The following is a 21,716-nucleotide window of genomic DNA, read 5'->3' as shown; positions in this document are numbered from 1 at the left end:
CTGGGGTTGCAGAGGGGCAGCATCCCAGAATGTCGGCCTTCTCTGCCCCGTCTCCTGCCAGCACATTTAACAGGGTGTCTGAACCAAGGGAGTTAATCATTCCAGAATCTGGTACCCCTGAAGGCTGTCAGTCTGACATCCTTGGTGCTGATACTGCTCCATTTAAGGTGTTTGCCACTTCCCTGCGAGTATTGTATCCTCTCAAGACCACCAAGTCCTGCCTTCTTCCCAAGGTTAAATCTGGGCTAAAGAAGAACTCAGAACAAAGAAACCATCAGCAGGGTGTGAGCACCTAGCTGTAGCGGGGACATTCAGGTTCTGTTCTACAGCATGAAGTATTACTGTGTCCTTACAATACAGAATATCAAAGTTCCTTCTGTCCCTTTGCCTCTGACATCATTTCCTATCACCCTGGTCTTGGAGCTGTTGCTCTATACTTGACCCTGCTATAATTGTCCCCCTTCTGTGAACCATGCTCTCCACAGGCTGTCCCTGCCTCCTGGGCTGACGTCCCATTGTGGGGAGTCCACACAGTCTACCTTACCATTGGTCATCGTGACACTGTTTTTTATGTTAACTTGACCACATATGAAATTAACTAAAATTCAAGTCAATGAGGTTTGTTTCTTAATCAAATCATTTGAAGTGGGAAGACACATTTCTAAGCTGTATCTTTTGAAGTAGAAAGATCCACCTTTAATCTGGGCCACTCCTTCTGGTGGCAGAAGGACATGGAAGGAGGAAACTGTCTAATTGTCTACTTTCTCTTGCTGGCATTTCCTTCACTGGCATTAGAGCCCACTTCTTCAGGATTCTGGGGTACACTGAAGACCGGATGAGACATCCAGCCTCGTGGACTGAACAAATACTCGATTCTTAGACTTTTTGTTAGTAGACAGCCATTGTTGGACTAGTTGGACCACAAGCTTGTGAGCTACTCTAGTAAGTCTCATATATATATATGTTGGCTTTTTTTGGTCTCTTAGCCCTAGAACACTAAGATTTTCCTGAAGGAGAAGATTTTCTGTAATCATTTCTAACACTTTCTGTTGGTCACATGGTCATTGATTGAAGTTGAACGAAAGGCCTTGATGTGGCAAGTCTCAGGATCCCCAATGATAAGTCAAGGGGATTATAGGACACTCTGCTGTCTCCAGATGAAGATGGGTCAGGCTTCCCAGAGCAGGTGCTCGGAAACTGAATGTTGTTGTGACCTTGCTCTGGCCTCCGTTTGCTTCCCCAGCCCTTGCAATCTCAGCTGAATAAGCTCAGATGAGACATGGAGCTCAGTGCAGAAGTCAGTTTATTGCAGTTTAAAATGAGGCAGTCCCGAGGGTGAGCCTGGCCAGTGTTCACGCAGATCATAGAGAGAACAGTCACATGGGGAGAGAGTGAACAGTAGATGCTAACAAGGAAGGACCCCTGAGTCTAGCTGCATTTTAGGTGGGCTTTGTGCTATTTCCTTAATTTCTGGAATAGATACCAGGAAAGGAGCATTTTCTGGCTCCAGGTGATTGGATTAATTCCTCAGGGAGGGGGTGATAGTATGTCTTCGTTCTAGATGCAAACTTACAGGCTTCTGAGCAGTTCAAAATGCCATGTCTCCACTGAGGGCTGGAGTCACTCAGATCCCATGCTTGGCCAGAGTCATTCCCTTTCAAGTTCCTGGTTTCACAGCCTGAGCATGAGAGCAGAGGAGTCCATTCTAATGCGCCCCAAGTCTGCTCACATTGGACTGTCTACCCGGTAGGACCTCACCTTCTACGTCATCCCCAAGGAACAGTTTAGGCTTAGGAGACCATGGCCCACCTAAGTCTGGGAACCTCAGCCAGGTCTCCCACCTGAGTCAGGAACTCTATCTGTTTTACAACCCTGCCTTCCAGACCTCCCTCCTAATGTGGGTGTCTTTTCAAGGTTGAAGGAAGCCTTAAAACATTACGCTTCGAAGTCAGAGCTTAGGAAATCACAGGCCTGGCTTAAAATGTCCTCCCTGGCCTTGTGGCTTCGGTAGTTGCCCCACCCCTGAGCTCAGGCCCTCGTGTGTAAGATGGGTGGCTATTACCCTCCCTTGGGAGGGTTAAGTGAGATGAGAGAAGTCAATCCCTTAGCTCTGAGACTGGCATCCCATGCATGTGCTGAGCCAAGGCTAAGTCCAAATTCCATGTCCACCCTAGAAATCTCTGGTGACTCAGAACCACCTACAATAGCTTCCTTTCCCCGCTGGGCAGGAGTCTGATCCCGATTACTCATTCTGGCCTGTATCACCCATCATTCAGTGTATTCGTCATCCTACTGGGTGCCAGCCGTGTCTCTTGGCTTGGCTTATCTCTGGTAGAGAATGTTAAAGCATCAGAGAACTAAGATCACCAAGTGAGTCCCAGAGACCTTGCAGGCACCCCTACCCTCCCCACCCCTGCTGCTCCCCCACCCACCAATCCCTCACCCTCCACACCTGGCGTGAAGCTTGGGATAGGTACATAGAAGGGCTTCTTTAAGAGAAGCCAATGTCCTGTGCTTCCTGGGAGAGGCAAGGGAAAGAAAAGGAACACTCTCTGCTGAGCACAGGTGGAGGAGGGGGTTAATGCTCCCTCTTCTGTGGTGATGCTCAGGGTGGAGGAAGGGCTCCTGAGGTGAGCAGGGCAGCTACTCTCACTTGGGGTCTGGTTACAGGTGTCCAACACTTCCCAGCTCCTAGAGCCCAGGAGGCCAGCTGTTGGTTCCTGAGAAGTGACTGCTCCACAAGCTCAGTGGGGTCGGGGGGACTGAAGAAAGGTAGGGCTTCTTTGGAGAAAGCCAGAACGTAAGGGGGGAGGCACCAGCATTATCCCTGGGAACCAGAGGGTGTGCGTGTGCATGTGTGTTTGTGTGTTTGCCTGTGCCTCAGTCCCCACAGCGGCCTGAGAAACACAGGCCTCCTGCCTTTTGAAACAAGTGTCCCTTCTCAACCATGGGGACTGCATAGCACCAGCCCAGAGGGAAACCTGAGACCCTTGAAGTCATGGAGCTCTCAGGGGGTCAGTTTGGCCTACTGTTGCCAGGCTGGCCTGAGCTTTCCCTGTTCTGGACTATGACCTCATTGTGCTCGGCTTGAGTACAGGTCCCCAGCGAGAAGCACCCCTTTCTGGGGCACACTGAGGCTCAGAAATTCAAGCCCGGCTCCCTAATACCTGAACTTTAGGACTTCTGCAGTTCCTGGGTGACAGTCAGTGTGGCCCCATCCCATCCCAACTGTACTTGTCACCTGCAGCAGTCAGAGCCTCCCGCGTGCCTTAACTGACTCTGAAAGGTTAAGTCAGGTGTAAACGTGAGGGCTTAACAAAAGGAGAGCTCTGTGGTTTAATTATGCCCTTGTCTGCCAAGGTAAGGGCTCACAGCCTGCAGCCCGGGGCTGCCCCGCACCCCTGCCTTCACTGCCTTGGCCTTTGCTTTCCTCATAGAAGGCAGATGTGCACAGAGGTGGTTGGGGGCTGGGTCAGAGTAGGCATGCGATTAATTATGGTGTTTTCAAGAGTAAATCTACCAGGGTAGTGCTAAAAAGATGTGTGTCATGTGGGCCAGTCCCCTCCCCTTTAACTCCCTAATGTTCTTCTCTGCCAGCTTCTCATTGGCGTGGTACTCTATCAGCTGGGAGCTGAAGAGATTTAATGAGCTATGATATGCTTCTACTATAAAGAAGGTGTGCTGCCATAAATGCTGATACCATTATCACCACCTCCACCACCATCATCATCTTCTTGATCACCTTCACCATCACCATCATCACCTCTGCCATCTTCTTCATCACCTCCACCATCTTCTTCATCACCTCCACCATCATCTTCATCACCTCCACCACCATCATCTTCATCACCTCCACCACCATCATCTTCTTCATCACCTCTACCACCATCATCTTCTTCATCACCTCTACCACCATCATCTTCTTCATCACCTCTACCACCATCATCTTCTTCATCACCTCCACCACCATTGTCTTCTTCATCACCTCTACCATCATCTTCATCACCTCCACCATCACCATAATCTTCATCACCTCCACCACCATCTTCTTCATCACCTCCTCTATCATCATCTTCTTCATCACCTCCACCATCATCATCTTCTTCATCACCTCTACCATCACTATCATCTTCACCATCACTGCCAACACCACCACCATCTATCCCTGCACACCCAGTAGGTGAGGCACTAAAACAAGTCCATTCCAGCTGACTTGGTTTCACACTGTCAGTTCTCCTATGGAATAGGTACTCTTGTCCCCTGTTAGGTGAAGAAATAGAGGCTTTGCATTGTCTGTGGCTGCACTAAATGTTTCTAAAATATGCAAAATCAGTATTGGTGACAGCTCAGTCTCTTGCCAGGCCTGGGGACCTGAGCCTGACCCCCAGAACCATATAGTGGAAGGAGAGCATGAACTCCCACAAATTGCCTTCTGACCTCCACACATGGTCCACAGCATATGTGCACACATAAGATAAGTAGATAATATAAAATAGATAAGTAAATAATTTTTTTTAATCAACAAAATCGGGCTCTGATCTTTGTCTTCTCTGACTCCGAGCCATGGGCTGGCTTTATGACAGCCCTGGTTATGAACATAGTCTCAGTTGTACACTGAGCGTGCGTAGCTCTGAACTGCAGACAGTCTACATAGAATTGAGACTGGGAAAGGCCTGGGGTGGCTGGAAAATACTTCCTATTGGAGGTTGGCTATTGAAAATCTTAGGAGCTTGTTTTCTGCTTCCTCCCCCATATTTCCATATCCTAGAAATTCACCTTTCTCTTGGAATAGAAGAAGCTGACCCAGCAGTCTTGGACTGAGACAGGAATCTCTTGCCTAGTATTCCTCATTTCCATTCTGTCAGAAGATCCCACCACAGTGATTGTTCAGTCCTGCTAGGACCGACAGACAGGCCTGCCTCCTCATCCCACTTTGAACTCCCAGATCAGATGGTGGAGAGATCCGCCAGGGTCTGACTCTCACCACAGACTGTGTCTGTGGACAGAGTTCTCGTGTCTGATAGAATAGCAATTCTCCAGGGGCTGCTGCATCAAGGGATTTTCCTCTCCACAGCCGCTTCTGTGTGTTTCTCTTTCATTCAAAGAGCACACATGGCTGGCTGCTGCTGGCCAGACCCTGCTTGGAAGTTTAGGGCAGCTGCCGTGGTCAGCAAAGTGACCTCCTCCTGCTCTAGAGAGCTACAGCTGCACAGCAGGGCAGAGGTAGGGCAGCTGCTCGGGGGAGGAGGGGAGAGGCTCAGAGAGGTCAAGAGATATGTTCAAAGTCATGGAGTAATTGAACTGACGTATAAACTCAAAGGGCATTCTGGGGTCATGCTGCCTCTTTCTGCTCCTTGAAGTGCCTGCTGAGCTCCAGAAAGATGTCCAGGGAGAGACAAAGCCCTGTGACTGGGAGCTGGTGGGTTGCACAGACGGACTTACTGGTACGCACTGTGAAGGACAGAGTTTGATGCTAGCATTAGCTGCCTTTTCATGTTGTTGTAACAAATACCCGAAAAATGCGACATAAGGGAGGGAGGGGGCTTCTATTTGGCCTCACACTTTGAGGGCATGGCAGGGGCAGTGTGGGGATGGGAAACTGAGTCGCCTGCTCACACTGTGCCCATAACCAGGAAGCAAAGGCAGTAAGTGCTCATGTTCAGCTTGAGTCTCCATTTTCCCTCTAGGTTTAGTCTGGGGCCCAAACCCACAGGACGACGAACCTCTCTGGAAACATCCTCAGACAGCACCAGAGGTTCCTTCCCTGGGTGACTCTGAATGGGGTTAAGATTGACAGTTACACCCGTTAAAATATTTTTGTATATGCATGTGCAAGTACATGGGAGAATAGATGATAAATTAGGGGTTCTTGCACATGGTGGGTGCGGATGATAGGGGTTGACATTGACCCCCCATCTGGGTGGGGAGGCTACAGGTTAACATTGACCCTCATGGTGGGTGAGGAGGCTACAGGTTGATATTGACCCTCATGGTGGGTGCGGAGGATACAGGTTGACATTGACCCTGATGTGGGTGAGGAGGCTACAGGTTGCCATTCACCCCCATGGTGGGTGAGGAGGCTACAGGTTGACATTCACCCCCATGGTGGGTAGGGAGGCTACAGGTTGACATTGACCCCATGGTGGGTGGGGAGGCTACAGGTTGACATTGACCCCATGGTGGGTGGGGAGGCTACAGGTTGACATTGACCCCATGGTGGGTGAGGAGGCTACAGGTTGACATTCACCCCCATGGTGGGTGGGGAGGCTACAGGTTGACATTCACCCCCATGGTGGGTGGGGAGGCTACAGGTTGACATTCACCCCCATGGTGGGTGGGGAGGTTACAGGTTGTCATTGGGATGTCTTCCTATACTGTTCTGTGCCTTATAATTTTAGAAGTGTTTTTATTAAGTGTATTTACCCACGCGGATGCCAGAAGACAGATTGTAATATTTATTCTCTTCTTTTACCTGGTGAGCCATCTCAGCAGACTGACTGGGTGGCAGGTACAGTTCAGAGATCCTCTCGTCTCCACCCCAACATCAGCAGTGTAAGAGCATACTGTCACAGACGGCTTTGTGATAGAACTCAGGTCTTCAATCTTGCACGGGAAATACTTTACCCTCTGAGCCACCATAACCTGAACCATGGGGGGGAGGGGTGAGAGAGAGAGAGAGAGAGAGAGAGAAAGAGAAAATACACAAAAGAGGTATTTTTTGTATTCTCTAATACAAAATTATTAAGAGAATACACAAAATTAAGAGAATACACAAAAGAGGTATTTTTTGTATTTCTATTTGTATTTTTGTATTTTGTGTATTTGAGGAATACACAAAAGAGAATACACAAAAGGGACAAAAGAGGCCAGAAGAGGGCACCGAATCTCTTAGAACTGGAGCTGCCGGTAATTGTGAACTGAAGCCCCTGAAGTGGGTACTGGGAACGGAATGAGCTCTCGCCCTCTGTGTGAGCAGCAAGCATTCTTTTAACCATCGAGGCATCTCTCCAGCCCGACCATCACTTCTCTTAACTCACACAACTGTCCATAGAGGTGCAGATGCCGTCCTCCTGTCACAGATGCGGGAGGTGAGACTTCCGTGGATGAGCTGACTTGCTCAAAATTGCTGCTAATAAGTAGAACGACCTGGGAGGAAATTGTGGGGTAGCCAGGGCTCCTGTTAAAAGGGGGTTGACTCAGGCTTATTCACTGAATACTTCACACTTAATAGGGCACCTGCTACACACCTGACTCTATGCTACTCTCTTAGAATGCAATGCTGAGCAGGTCAACGCTGTGCCTGTAGAACCCACAGTTGCGTGGGTCAAGGGCTGAGCAATGGTAGAACTCAGGCATATTGTTTGTTGGGCTCTGAGCTCTTACAGAGGAAGTTCTCCATTGGGCTTCAAATAGGATCACCTAGGGAGCAACAGAACAATAATGGTGCTATGATCCTACCTAGACCAACAGAAGTCAGAGCCGGTAAGTTTCTGCTCCTAAGGTCAAAGACACAGCTCTGCACCCACTGCAAGTATAGTAAGACCAGAGCATGGGGCTAATAAAATACATGGGAAGTGATGTGTGGTGGCGATGTCTTGTCATGCCAGCACTAGAGAGGCTGAGGCAGAAGCATTCCATGCTTGGGGCTAGCCTGGGCTACATAGTCAGGCACATCCCAAAAACACACAGACAGAAAAAGAAAGAGTGTAAGGGACAGGAAGGAGAAGAATGGGAGAGGACGGCACTGTGAATGCCAAGGCTGCACCTCTGAGAGGGGTGGGGACCTCAGGAGGCAAGAGAGCTGTGGGGAACACGTGTCCTCTCAGGTGACGGAACAGTGAGGCGGGATGATGGGTTTACACCAATTATCTCAAGGTTGTTGGCTGCCATCTTCCTGGGAAGAATTTATTTATTTATTGCAGCTTCTAAAGATGGGATTTTTGCTAGAGTGTCTTGAGATGCACTTGTAAAATTTAAAATGCTGATTAAAATGCGTAAGACGTTGCATGGAGCAGCCAGAGAGGCAGGGAGCAGCATGGAGAAGCTTTGTCACTTTTATTGTTTGAGGCTGGAAAGAGGTCAGTTTGCCAGACAGGGCCTTGCCCTGGCCATTGACACCAGGAGCAAAGGGGAAATGGTCCAGGGACCTCTAAGTTTGATATGGAAAAGTGATCTGTCTCTAGAGTCTTTAGATCTAAGTTAAAGACATACCTGCTCTAAGAAATCCGCAGTCTGAGGGGATATGGCTAGCTTTCAGGGAGCCCCAGACTGAGGAGATATGGCTAGTCCTTGGGGATTCAGTCTGAGGGAGATAGTTTGTCCTCAGGGGGCCCCAGGCTGAGGGGAGGCATGCTGAAGTCTAGGGACGGTTCCTTGTGAAATCACTGAGTATTCGTGACTGTCTCTGTATTCAGAGGTGTGAGGCTTTCTGCTATTTTGGGTGAAGGCACCATTCTTAGTATACTCGGTTAGTCACGGTCTCACTAAAATCTTCATGTGGAGGCTGGATCACAAACGCTTCTTCCGTGTTTACTATCTCTTTCGTATTGATGACTTTATGCTGTGTCAAGAGTATGGCTTTTGTTGTTGTTTTTTCCGTCCCTCTAGAGCAGCCAATGGCCAGGGGAGACTGGAAAGTACATGTTTACTAATACCAATAGAAGCTGATACAGCATAGTGGTCAGCACTATTCTAAGTTCTTCTAGGTTTACAGATTCTGATTAGTAATCACGGTAGCCCACATTTATACACAGACATCCCTCAAGCGCTGACCTTCGTATCCATGACAACACACTGAACCCTTGTTTGTTCAATTCACTGCCCGCAACCCTGGACTTCCTGAATAGGAAGTGAACAATGTGACCTTTTTTTTACAGCTGATTGTACCAGGGGTAGACACATGACACAGACCAGTCCCTGGCCTGGCTGCCTAGCAACCAATCAGAGTTTCTCTTGAGAACTAGAGCAGAGAGACCACATTAAGAATTAAGTTGGTGAGGACCCCTGGAGTGTGGAGCTCAGTCAGTGTTGGGGCCAGAAGTGGCACCAGGGAGACTTGGTTATGTCAATTCAGAGGAAGCTGATTTGCAGGGAGGAGACTAGAAACAGAGATAGAAAAAAGAGAGATCAAGAGACAGACATCCCAGGGAGCCTGCTGGGAGCTTTCTGAGGCTCCTTGAGACCAGCCTCCACTGTGAAACTGGGAGAGGATACCCTTTACACCTTAGACTAACTCCCCTCTGCTGAAGCTGCCTTTGCAGTGGGGTATTTGCTTCAGCATTTGCCTGAGCTTCCTTGCAAGGATTTTAGGATCAAATCAAATAATGTTTATGAAAGGACTAGGTGACCTGTGAGGAGCCATGGTGATTGCGGTGAAATGTCTGGAAACAAGGTGTGAATTTAAATATAGGCAGTAGGGGACTGGCTGCTCAGGGAATCCAATGAGGGAAGCTGGGCAGAGAAGCTGGTGGTTCCCATGGAGATTTGTAGCAACTATGGGGCAGGCAGCCGGAGAAGGCTGGAAGATCCCCGAGCAGGAGAGATGGCTGCGGTGGACTGTGAAGGAGGCTTGGGGATGTTTTGTGGGATGGTGGACAGCAGGGATGGCCAGAGGCTACTGCAGATGGTATGGGCCAGTGGCAGTAACACCAGTGAGTAAGCCATGGGGGGGTTTCTGAGCGGGCATTTTTAGAAAGGCAAAAAGAAGGATCTGGTGGGGGCAGTGGCTCAAGAAGGCACTATATTCTTAGGCGTGGGGACTGGGGCAGAACAGCATCCAGAAAGGGAAGCTTTTTGTGAATGAAGAAGACCTGATTACTCATTCATTCAACAAGCAGTGCTGAGCTGAGCTCTGCTCCAAAAAGAGGTGAGTGAGCTGTGGTTCCGTCCTCGTGAAGCTTCTGGTCTGCTGAGGGAGCCAGGACCATATAACAGTGCTACAAAACAAGGCCTGATTACCAGCAGTTCAGAAGTCCCTGGGAAGAGTGCAGTTGGCTCACGGAAGTCTTCAACTGGGTCTCCCAAATGAGGCAGTTCCTGAGTTGCAAACTCTGAGAAGTGACGTTCCAGGGTGTGAGGAACAGACTGGAGCAGTCTCAAAGCGGAGCAGACTGAAGTGCTGGCGTGAGGAGCCTGGAAAGCCAAGCGACCCAGGCCCGGAGACCACGCCCTGTGGAACATTCTGCTGCTTCTCGTGAGAAGCAAAGAGGCACACACAGGTGGGTCTGACATGGTAGAACTCACTTTGTTGGAAACAGGAAGGATGGAAGTGATTCAGAGAGGGTTCTGGAAGCCAGAAGAGTGCTCGGCTTTTGTCAGCTTGACACAAACTAGAGTCACCAGGAAAGAGGGAACCTCAGTTAAGGAATTGCCTCAATCAGATTGGCTTGTGAGTAAATCTGTGGGGCATTTTCTTGGTTAATGATTGATTTGGAAGGGCTCAACTCATTGTGGGTGTTGCCAACCTTGGGGAGGTGGTCCTAGGGTATAGGAGAAGGCAGGTTGAGTAAGCCATGGAGAGCAAGCCAATAAGCCCTGTTCCTCCAATGGCTTTTCCTTCAGTTTTAGCCTCTAAGTTTCTGCCTCCAATTCCTGTCCTGGTTTCCCTTGAAACAACCCTGGCACCCCCACCCCACTCTCTCCCCATCAAGTTGCTTTTTGTCTGTGTTCTGTAACATCAGCAGAGAAGCAAGCTTCTTTCCTGGTCTTGTGATAGATGACCTGACACAAAAGCAGCTTAGGAAGAAAGGGTTCATTTGACTCAGAATTTCTGGTGACAGTTCATTACTGTAGGGAAGTCGAGGCAGGAACTTAAAGCATCGCACTCACAGCCCAGGGCAGAGAGGAAAGAGACACACAGATGCTTACTTCCTTACTTCCTGCTTATACCTTGCAGGACCAAGCCTAGAGAATGGTGCTGCCCACAGTGTGCCTGGTCTCCCCATATCAATCGGTAATCAATAGGATTCCTTACAGAAACGCACACTGAGAAACTTGATCTTGACAATTTCTTATTAAAATTCTCATTCCAAGTGCTAGGTTATGTGGAGGAAACAGTTGATGTCTACTGTCACACAGGGGAAGTGGCTTCAGCTTGGAATCTCTAAATCTAAGGCACAGGGGATGATAGGGAATTGCCAGGCAGGGACCTCCCAGAAACACAGAAGGCTCTGGATGCCCTGCTGATGACTGAATATGGGTGCTAGAGACTGTCTTCTCTGCCTAGGCAGACTCAGAATGTCCACACTCTGTGTAGCCAAAGCCTTGGGCTCCACGGGTGGGAGAAGAGTTTACACTATGCAAATGACCTGGAAATGGGACTTCCATAGCCCAAGGCTCTTGGGAGTTGGCTCTTTCCTTTCTGGTCCACTTCCACTCTCGAGTGCCTTTATATTCCACAGTAAACCGCCTCCGTTTCCATCGCTATCCACGTGGCCCTAGTCGCAGTCTTTGTTTCAGGCCGCAAGAATCTGGAAATCTCAGAAATGTCTGTGAAAGCCAGGTCTATGACTCGAACGCCAGTGGAGGGGCCCGGGAAGGAAAGGGAAGGGCTCAGCGTGGATCAAGTTGCTGCGTCCCAGAATCGAGTTAGTTCATCTTCTTTGTCTTTACAACCATATGACCCATTTCACACATGAGAAAGGGGAGGGTGGCGGGGGAGGGGGTTAGCACTGGAAAGCAGCTCAGTCAGTGAAGTGCTTGATGCACAGAAGCTCAAGGATCTAAATTCAGATCCCCAGCACTCACCAGAGAACTGAGAGCGGTGGAGCATGCTCAGTGCAGCGCTGTGGCAGGGTAGTCCGGAGGATCCCTGGGTCTCGCAGGTTCTCAAAGCCAAGCTCCAAGTTCCGTGAGAAACCTCTGACAAATAAGTGGATGTCGAACTCAGTAATAAATAAGCAATAGAGAGCGGTCTATCTGGAAAGGAAGCTGACACATAATTTGCTCAGAAAACATAGCTGATAAGGCGGAAGAGCTGAAAAGGAGAAAGGCATGTCGCTGCCTCCTCGAGGCCTCAAAGTGAGAGGGAGCATTGGACAGAAAATGGTGTTGTGCGCAAGAGGCAAACATGATGGGGCTTTGAAGGGAAGGAGAAGTTTCCCTCTAGAATCGGGGGAGGAGATTTATTAAGAGTAAGAGGGGAGGAGGAGGGAGAGGGCAGGGAAGAGTGGGGGAGCTGAGCCTCTAGGAAATGATGTGGGAGGAGGCGTTTCAGGAAAAAATCCCCAGAGAAATTCCCCCAAGTCATTTCAAGAGGAAATACCATGTTTTTATATATTTTTATTTACTTTTATTTTTTCAATTAAAATGTAATTACATCACTTCTCCCTCTCCTTCCCTCTCTCCAACCCCTCCCATCTCCTCTCCACTCTCAAACTGAGGGCCTCTTTTTCTTTGAGTATTATTGTTACACACACACACACACACACACACACACGCAAACGTGCTGGTGCCATGTTTTGTTTCTTGTGGGTATATTGCTTCAGGGTTGTCATTTTGGATGGGATACCAAACAGGAGTCTCACCCCTGGGAGAGACCAATTTTCCCTCTTTCAACAACAGCCTGTAGTTCTTTGTCAGTTTTTCTAGACCAGCACAATTCCTTGGCTACATTCTAAATGACTTATCCTTACATCCACAGACAAGTGTAGTTATTACCCCTCATCAAAGATGCTGCTCTCCACAGTAAATGGTTACCATTACAAAGACTACAACTGGCCCAGTGCAAAGATGAATGGCTTGGGAAGAGCCCAGCCCCAATGGATGCTCCTATATCATAACTCCTGCATCTATGGCTCAGGGAACATCACGGGAGGAGACAGGAATGTTGTAAGAGCAGGAATCCCTAGAAGTCTGTTGTGAGAATGCCTTTCTTAGAAATGGATGCACAAACAAGACTTAAACAATGACAGTATTGACAGACAGCCTGTCATTTTTATATGTTTTGAAGGACTGGTGGTACATTTCATATCACACGATTTAGTTCAATACAACATGTATGACAAAGAGCATGGAGAAGTCAGGTACTGGTTAAGATTTTAAATTAGGACCATTCTTAACTCTATGTCGCAAAGAAATAGCAGCAGGAGGCTTGGACTGATGTCTTCAGGCTGTGGGATTTGGCTCCTTAGAAGGATCAGTGTCATGATGGTGCAGGCTCCTCTTCTAGCAGTGGAGCATTGCAGAAGGTGACACCCAGTGTCAGACTTCAGCCTTCATAATGAAGTACACATATGTGCACACAAACATGTACACACACATACAAAACAGAAAGGGTGGCTTGCTTGAGCTCCCTCAGGCACTCAGTGGAAAACCGAGAGTCAGTGCCAGGACCTGGGTTGACTCCATTCCCCAGCACTTGAGCTCCCCTTCTCTCTGGTCCTTCCACCCAGATTTGTTTTAAAAGTTTTTATGCACATGAGTGTTTTGCTTGCTTGTACATAGTGTCCTGTGTACATGCCTAGTGCCCTAAAGGCCTGAAGAGGGCACTGGGTCCCCTACAGCTGGCGTGGTGGAAGGGTATAAGCTGCCACATGGGTGCTGGGCACCACACCCAGGTCCTCTGAAGAGCAAGTGCTCTTAACATCTGAGCAGCACTTCCCACAGCCAGATTTTCTTGTATCCTATGGGACATTTTACTGGCGATTGAGTTCAGGAGGAGAAAATAATGTTGGCCTTCGACACTGACTTCCCAATTACCAAAGAGAACAGCTGTGGAGACAGCTTGAAATGCAGGCTGCCAGAGAGGCTTGAAGTTTAGGCTAGATTTAGATGCTTGAGGGCTGATGAGATGGCTCAGCAGGTAACTTGTTGCCAAGCCGCATGACCTGAATTCTAGCTCAGGGACCCACATGGGAGCAGGAGAAAACTGTCTCCTGTAGCTGTTCTGTGACCTCCACATGTGCACCCTGTCCTGACACACTCACCCTTCTCATACACGAGTAAATAGAAATGCAATTATAATTATATATATTAATATATATGGAGATGCGTGTTTTGATGCTGAAAGGTCTCCCTGGGCAGCTTTGAAGCACTTGTTTCCACCGAGCATGGAGTTGTCTCTGTGGATTGTCGAGATCCTTCTTCTCCCTTCCCTCCACCCAGATGTGGTCACCCGGCTGCCCTGCTTGTAGCTGATCTTCTAATTAACAAAAGGGCCCATCGCTCCTTTATTTTATGATCACGGTTTAAGAAATGAGGTGGGAATGGTTTTGCATAGGTCTGTCTGATTGCCGGATTAGCAGGCGCCTTCCAGCTTGCTTAATCCTTCTTTAATTCCTTGATCAACTGGGTTCAGCTCAAAACAGCCAGGCACCTAGGAAATTCAGGATAAAAGCTGTGTTGTCAAGACTTAAGCACTATTGTGTTTGTTCATTAATGTGAGCCAACTGTGTTCGTGCCTGTAATGAGAGGGACAGGTACACAAAGACGCGCTGCCAGGGACAGAGCTCAAAGAATAGCATCTGGCTTGGGGAAAATAATACCTGGGAGAGATGGAAAGGGACGTACACTTGAGGTGGAGCCAGGATAAGATTGTGACTGGACACAGTGCCCCAGGCACTGTCAGCCCAGGGCTGGGGCACAGACTGCTCAAATCACAGGGCCCAGGCAGAAAATACACTCCACATACAAAGTGGGAAATTGGTAGAGTTTTAAAAAGAACCCATTGAGAGGGGAAAGCAGAGAAATTGTAGAAGATGATTCCATATTCGAAGCCGTTTCTACTCTTGGGAATGAAGAGTCAAGCAGGGAATTTTCTAGGGGGCGAGAGAGAGCTGTGTTATAAAGAGGAATTCCAAGGGTGTAAGACCCCACTTTGTTAGCCAAGCTCTGCCACTTTGCTTGTACAGTTATCATACACTGCTAGTCATGTTTGGTTTCCAGAATTAAACAGGTGACTTGTTTTTCTCTGTTCTTGTCTTTCTGCCTTCAAAGCTGGTTCAGAGACAGCCTGACCATAAACAAGTATTAGGGATTATTTATCACTCACAACAGGAACTGCCCCTATTCCTCGGAAACTTTTAAGAAGGGCTCCCACTCGGCCACACAGGACTGATCTCTCTTTGGAGACCCTACCATGCCACAGCCTGCCTGTCTGTCCCCCATGATCCTGCAGGGGAGTTCCTTAAGCAGAGAGGTAAATAACTCAAAATAGCTTCAGAAAGTCCCTGGAACTGACCAGATTCACTTTCCTGCCACAGCAAGCAATGAAAGCTGAGGGTCCTTCTCAGAAAAGCAAAGCCAAGCTGCCAAAAAGACTCTCAGATCACACCACTGCCTAGAAGAGGTTTAGACCAACTGAGGCAGCTAGAAAGGACACCCTTACCTGTTAAGCTATCTATAGGCTGTACAGTATGTTCCAGGTTCCCAGCTCTGTGAGCTGTCACCCGGGGTGGGGTGAGCTTTGGTGATGTAGCTGTTTGAGTCATTATTCTGCTCATGTGAGTAACCCCAATAAAGCTCACTGGCTTATCAAGTTGGACTTTGTTGTGGTCTCCCTATCTGGGGTGAGTAGACATGTGGGCTGCGTTTCCCCAGGAAAAGTTTTGTCACACAACAGGTGCTCAGAGTCCTCCTTATAAATCTTGTATCCCAAAAGACAGTCTGCCTTGGTATCCCCTTTAAGCCCCAAATCAGAAACGTTTCATGGTCTCATTCTGCTCCCTGATGCATATTCTCCAGAATGTAGGGGAACGCTGGGTCAGGAAGGTTGGTGGTCCTGCTTGAGTGTACTGGCAGGGAGAGGGAGCAGTTATGGAGTGCCCAGTAGAAGAAGCTCACCCTGCAGTTTGCAACCATCCTCTTGGCTTCTCTTGCTCTTAATCTGGCTGTGGCCTAGTTTTACACCGGAAGAGCTGGGGTGCCAGTGGAGCTTAGGCCTCTCAGTGTTTGCTGATTTCCTGGCCCTTCTCTTTCCAACATACTCAGCTGGGCCCGCTAAGACTTTATCTCCTCTTCACTTTCCTTCCATCTCCAAAGCCTCCCCTGCCCCATGGGCTCATGGTAGGTGAGAACCAGTTTGACGGAATGAGCCTGGTTTAGCTATTTCTCCTTGTTCTCGTTCCTTTGGAGGCCATGCTGAGTCCCATAGGGCCTGCTTTGGATCTCAGAGAAATGTGAGATCGCCTGCTTAAGGATGGGAAGAGGCATCTACTCACTTTAGGTGTGGCAGGATGAGAAACAAATACCTTCATTTCATAATAAAAGTGCCAAACGATAATAATAAGAGTAACAAAAGTCGAGAACTTATTTTACAACTTTGAAAGACTGGGCATCAGCCTGGATTGGCAGGCATGCCAACTGAGTGCAGAGAACAGGTTTTATACCAGAGTGAGTGGCCCCCTTTCTTTCCGCCTACTGAGGAATCAGGAGGACAATCTTACCCGCTGTCTGGGTCATATCTTTTCCTCTGTCACTCACTATTTTTTTAAACAAAAACATGTGTGGGCCCATCTCTCTGTTTTAATACTGTTTATTTTCAAGTTCACTGGGCACATGACCTTGCAGGCAAGTTTGGCTTTTAGTTTAGGTGAGTAGTGTCCCGAGTGTGGACAAGAGGAGGGGATATTTGCCTAACAGGTGTTAGTAGTGGGTTAGTGTTTTCTGTTTGGTTGTAGCTGGCTCTAAGCTGGTTTGAGGAACCATCAGAATGGGACCATTAGAATTCTTTTATACCAGGCTTGCCTTGCATGAATGGATTTAGAATCCAAGAATCTGTCAGTAAAGGTGCTGCCCAGCTCACTCTTGGCTTCACAGGCCTAACCTTTCCTGGCCGCCTTTTCTTGGCCGTGCCCGATCTTCCCTTCTGTTTCTATGGGATCTTGTCTCTTACAGGAGCAAGCTCTTCCTGGGTCTGGATCTCAAATGTGAGTTCTAGGCTAGCTAGTCCTAGCGGACTCCGATCATCCCCAAGGATAGGTTCATTGGACCATCTCCAACTCCTCACCCACCTCATCTCTGGAAGATGCACATGGCTGGTGGGGATACATACTACTCTATAAACTCATCCTCCCTGATCTCAGAAACACAGGTAAGAAGTGAAATGTAATATGTTTATAGGTCCCCAACTCTGAGAGACAAGAGAGGTCACTAAGTCAGGGTACCACTGCCATGATTTTCAAAAGATTTATTTTTTATTGATTTTTAAACTAGACATGTGTGCACACCTGAGTACAGGCCACAGGTATCAGATCCTCTGGAGCTGGAGCTACAGGGTGCTGTGAGCTGTCCGATTTCGGTGCTGGGAGCTAAACTTGGTTCTTTGGCGAGAGCAATATGCAGTCTTGACCTCTAAGGCATCTTTTCAGCCTCATTTTCAGGAGTTCCGAAGTTAAAATTGTTAGAATTGGAAAAGTGCAGATATCATGCAGCTCAATAGCTTACATTAATTGTTAGCTATGAATTTTTTTCCAGGATGACTTCTAACTTGATATGTAGCAGAAGATCAACCTTGAACTCTTGATTCAAGCACTCCTTCTTAGCTCTGGGATGTCAGTCATATAGCATTATGCCCTGTGGTGCTAGCAATGAAACCCAAGGTTTCGTGTGTGCTAGGTGAGCACCTGAGCTACAGCCCCAGCGCTTCCGAATGTGTTTCTCACGAGTGAACTCTTCCATGGATTTTAACAGTTGGCAGCTTCCTTGGAAGGTGGGAGTTGGTGCTTTGCCCAGCTCCTGAAATTCCTTATACATAAGAACCAAGGGGTCCTTGTGTGGCAGAGCAACAGCTCTGAGAAGATCTGATAAAGACTGGCACCATGCAGGAGGGTGACTTAGTTGGGTTGGCAGAGGAGGGGCTAGACCCTGGGTCCTAGCATCCCTTCTTGCTTACCCCGAGGAAGGCTTGTTTTCTTTGGTCCTTCTTGGACGAGGCTTCTCTCCTGTTCGCCAGGTATGCTCCAGGAGTCCACAGAGCAGGGCATGCAGCTGCATTGGGCCAGCTGGTGACATCACACATCTGTGGCCAGGATAAGACTTGCATACTTCACTTGCTGAGCACTGCATTTGTCAGACTGGGAACTTTGGGTCATGAAAGACCCGAGTCGCTTCGGTCACATCCTTGCTCCTTCCTTTGTTGAACGTGATGACGACCTGCACTCTCTCTGCCTGAGACCTTGAATGAAGGTCAGTTAGCATGCAGACCCTGTACCAGATGACGCCACACGTTGTGTAGACAGGCTAAACATTCCTGATAAGGCCTCTTGAATCAGAAGGCTGAAATGAACTTAATTAGTGCTCGGGCTATTCAAGGTAGAGATTAAAGGAAGGTGTCCATATCTCTACAGCAACAAGGTGGGGGTGGGGCGAGGAAGGAGGGAGAGAGAACTCAACGGAGAGAGGAATTGGTCCTCAGAACCTCCTGCCCTTTACAAACTTGTAGAAACCGGATTATCTGGAGACTCTGAGGAGATGTGGGTGCCCTGGAATCCCTGAAGCTGGGACACGGCTGCTTTTGTCAGACTGCAGGGGTGAGGCTCTGAAATGGCAGGAGCTGCCTCGAGGTCATGGTGTCATGAACGATGGTGTCATGGGCTATGCCAGTCTCTGGGCAGAGTGACAAAAGTCATCATGGTGTTTGGGTGGAAGAACCACCCCAGCCCCTGACATCCATAGACCCAAAGAGTCTGGAATGCTTGGATTAAGGCTTCACCCCAGCCCCTGACATCCATAGACCCAAAGAGTCTGGAATGCTTGGGTTAAGGCTTCACCCCAGCAACTGGCATCCATACACCCAAAGAGTCTGGAATGTCTGGGTACAATTTCAATCCCAAGCCCCTCCCCTGGGAGTTGCCTCAGCCCGGATTCCACCTCTGAAATGCTCAAGACCACTCCCACCGGGTACTTACCAGGGTATTTAAACTGCCCCCAGAGAACAAACATGATTTTCTGGTCTTCCGTCCCCACCTCCTCTCTCTGGGGTACTAGAAGGCCATCCGGGAGTGTTGGTATCCATCAAACCTGGACTTTTCTTATTCAGTTTGATTTATTCTGATTTGGATTATTGCATTGGCAAAGAGGTTTATTGGGGAACAAAATCTTTTCATCTGGAGGTCCCACCAAGGGGGCTGTTTTTCCCACTGGCTCAGGGTCACATGTTGGGAATACACCCTTCTCCCTACCACCTACTCTCCGCCAGGCTAAGATTGGCTTCGTCTGGGTAAGATCTGAGTTCCATGTCATTGCTTTTAGAAGCCCAGAGTCTCATATGATCGGGGCTGTCCTGTGAAAGACGTGGCCATGACAGGCTCCTGATCTGACTGGGACAAGGACTTGCCTTGTTCTGGGGGACAAGGGCCTTCCTTGTTCCTGTGGGGTTCCTTTATCAGGAGACATCCTGTTAAGGAATTTCTCACACCCCTCTGTCTTTTGACCCCAAGTCTACCTCGGTGGATGCATTGCGCTAGGCTTTGAGTTCCAAGTCCCAGCACAGACTTAAAAAAAGGACCACTCACAATTGGAGGCCTGATCTACAAATGCCCATGACCTACCTTTTAAAAAATCTTTTTAAATTGGGGCTGACACCGTACATCCCTTAATGCCTAAAAATTTTGCCAGTGTGGAAACAAATAAGTCCCCCATATGTCCATGATTTCTGGATGCTGTGTTCCTGCTCTCCTTCCCCTCCACACGTCTCTAGCTGTTTGGTTTTTGTCTGCATTCCTGGCATGTAATCTGGTCAGATGGGGATTCTTCCTACAACAGATCCAATCCCCCATCCTCCCACTCTGAGCTACATAGGTGTTCTGTCCTTATGTTTCTGTTCTCCCTTACAGCACCTGCTAATCCGGCCCTCAGCGGGACACCTGTGTGCTTGCCTCGCTCCTGCAGCCTACTCCAGGATTTTAAGTTGGTCAGCTGACAACAGTTTCCTGAGAAACGTTTTGTGTGTCTGTTAGTATGTATGTGTAAACAATGTGGCCACAGTATGCTTGTTTTATGCTTGTGTGTCTGTGTGCTTGCTTTAAAATCTGTAAAACTTGTAACTCCAGATTACAAAAGCTCCGGAAAAGTACAAATATGTAGGTAGTCACCATTTTTGATTGAGGTGAAAGTAAAAAATTCAGTGCCATCTTTGGTAAGAGTACCCATGCACACTGGTCCTACCAAGGAGTCACTCTGCCTCTGATGTGCTTTGGCTTACTAAAATATTCCTTCTAATCATCTTGCTTCTGCTAGCATTGGTAAGTTGGAACTGGTTGGGTAAACTATATGTCTAAATTTAACTTATATGTCTAATTTGGATATACCTAACAGGTAGTGGTACCCTGACTTTCAAGTGCCTTTACAGATCTGAGAATATGGCATTTTACAAAAGAGTTTCTTATGGCAGAGAAACATGTCAGCTCCTGCAGCATGTTATAGCTCCTCCAAGAAGATGTGTGGTTGCAGAAGACCTTCTGCCTGGAGGCTTGCCTTTGGGTATGACAAATCCACCCACAGCGAAAAGCTGCCTTCCACCTCATCATCTTCCTGGACACTACACCAGGGGATAGATTGTCTCTTCCTGCCAAGACAGGTAGACTGAACCCTACCCCCACAGAAAAATCCTTGGGCCTCCTGGGCTCAGCAGCTAAAGGCAAGTACTACTTCTAAGGCTGGTGTTCACCAAAGACTATGGAGGGACTTGGGATTGCCTGTGTAGCTGAAAAAAAGCTGTTTCATTTCTGCTCATGTATCCCTCTCAGATCTGTCTGATGGCATTTGATGACTTAAGGTACTGGTAGCTCATTACCTCATTTGTTAAGTCTCCTGCTCAAAATACAGACAGGTGTGCCTCTTTCACAGGCTTCATAGTACAGGATTAACAGGTTTCAGATGTATCTTCAGTGGTCCAGACTTTCCAATTTCCTTTATAATTGTCTTCTAAAATGTTCATGTCTTTTAACCTAAAGCCATAGCCTTTGCTATGACACCAAGGGGCAAACCTGTTCCAGTTGTCTTACAGAGGTTTAAACTTCCACTCTGACTTCACGTGAGCCTTGATCTGTTCCGTCCTGACTAAAGGTCAGAGAATCCAAAACTGTTCATACTCCTCAAGGTCAAACAACAAGATGTTTGGTCAAAGGTGTGGTTACTGGAGCCACAAGACAAGACATTTGACTTCGGGCGAGGTTACCAGGTGTTTTGAGACCTATAAAGATGTAGTTACACTTGCTTGTTCTTTGTATCATGGAGGTCTTGTGTCCTCCCCTTCTGATTGGGGCATATAAGGACTGTGAGAATTAAACTCGGGGCTATTTTACAATATTCACTGATGCCCTTCCAACTCTGTCTTCTGTTTCTTGTCTATTTATTTCCTCGATCCACACTCCCCTTCTTAGGAATGAACAGACAAGTCGGCTGGACCCAACAACTTTGTGTCCCACCACACCACACCAACCTGTTCTCTGGATGTCATAGCTAGTGAGGGTTGAGGTCATAAGCTCTATGCACCTTCAGGAAGGAGACATAGAGTTCATCTCCTCTACATGATGAAGATGTCTTTCTGCCCTCAAATTCTGGCCTTAAGGGTCTCCTGTGTCTTATCTGAACGCCTGCTGAGGCTGACCCCACCCCACACACCGCTCCCTAACCCAGGAACCACACATAACCACCTTCCATCAGGCATCTGCCTCACTGTAAACTGTCCTGGTGTGCTTCTGAGAAGAGAAAAAAATAAAACCTTAGTGTTTAAAACGTTGAGTCTCTTAGAAATTATTATTCATGAAGTTTTATGC

The 21,716-nt window shown here is 48.1% G+C and overlaps 1 long non-coding RNA gene across 3 annotated transcripts; it reads left to right on the top strand.

Annotated features, from left to right (window-relative positions):
* Positions 1-9,017: 9,017 nt before the first annotated feature.
* On the top strand, positions 9,018-21,270 carry LOC125407694 (uncharacterized). Of its 3 annotated transcripts, XR_015005073.2 has the most exons (4): positions 9,018-9,391; positions 9,837-10,217; positions 16,834-17,029; positions 19,773-21,270. It is a non-coding gene; the product is annotated as an uncharacterized LOC125407694 (long non-coding RNA). The 3 variants fall into 3 exon arrangements; XR_007234277.3 differs by lacking the exon at positions 9,018-9,391 and having other exon boundaries at positions 9,429-10,217; XR_015005072.2 differs by lacking the exons at positions 9,018-9,391; positions 16,834-17,029 and having other exon boundaries at positions 9,429-10,217.
* Positions 21,271-21,716: the final 446 nt, after the last annotated feature.

This window comes from Myodes glareolus, chromosome 18 (genome assembly GCF_982192425.1).
Source record: "Myodes glareolus chromosome 18, mMyoGla1.1, whole genome shotgun sequence".
NCBI lineage: Eukaryota > Metazoa > Chordata > Mammalia > Rodentia > Cricetidae > Myodes > Myodes glareolus.
Note: the sequence above shows the minus strand (reverse complement) of the source record. Positions and strands in the feature narration are given on the sequence as shown.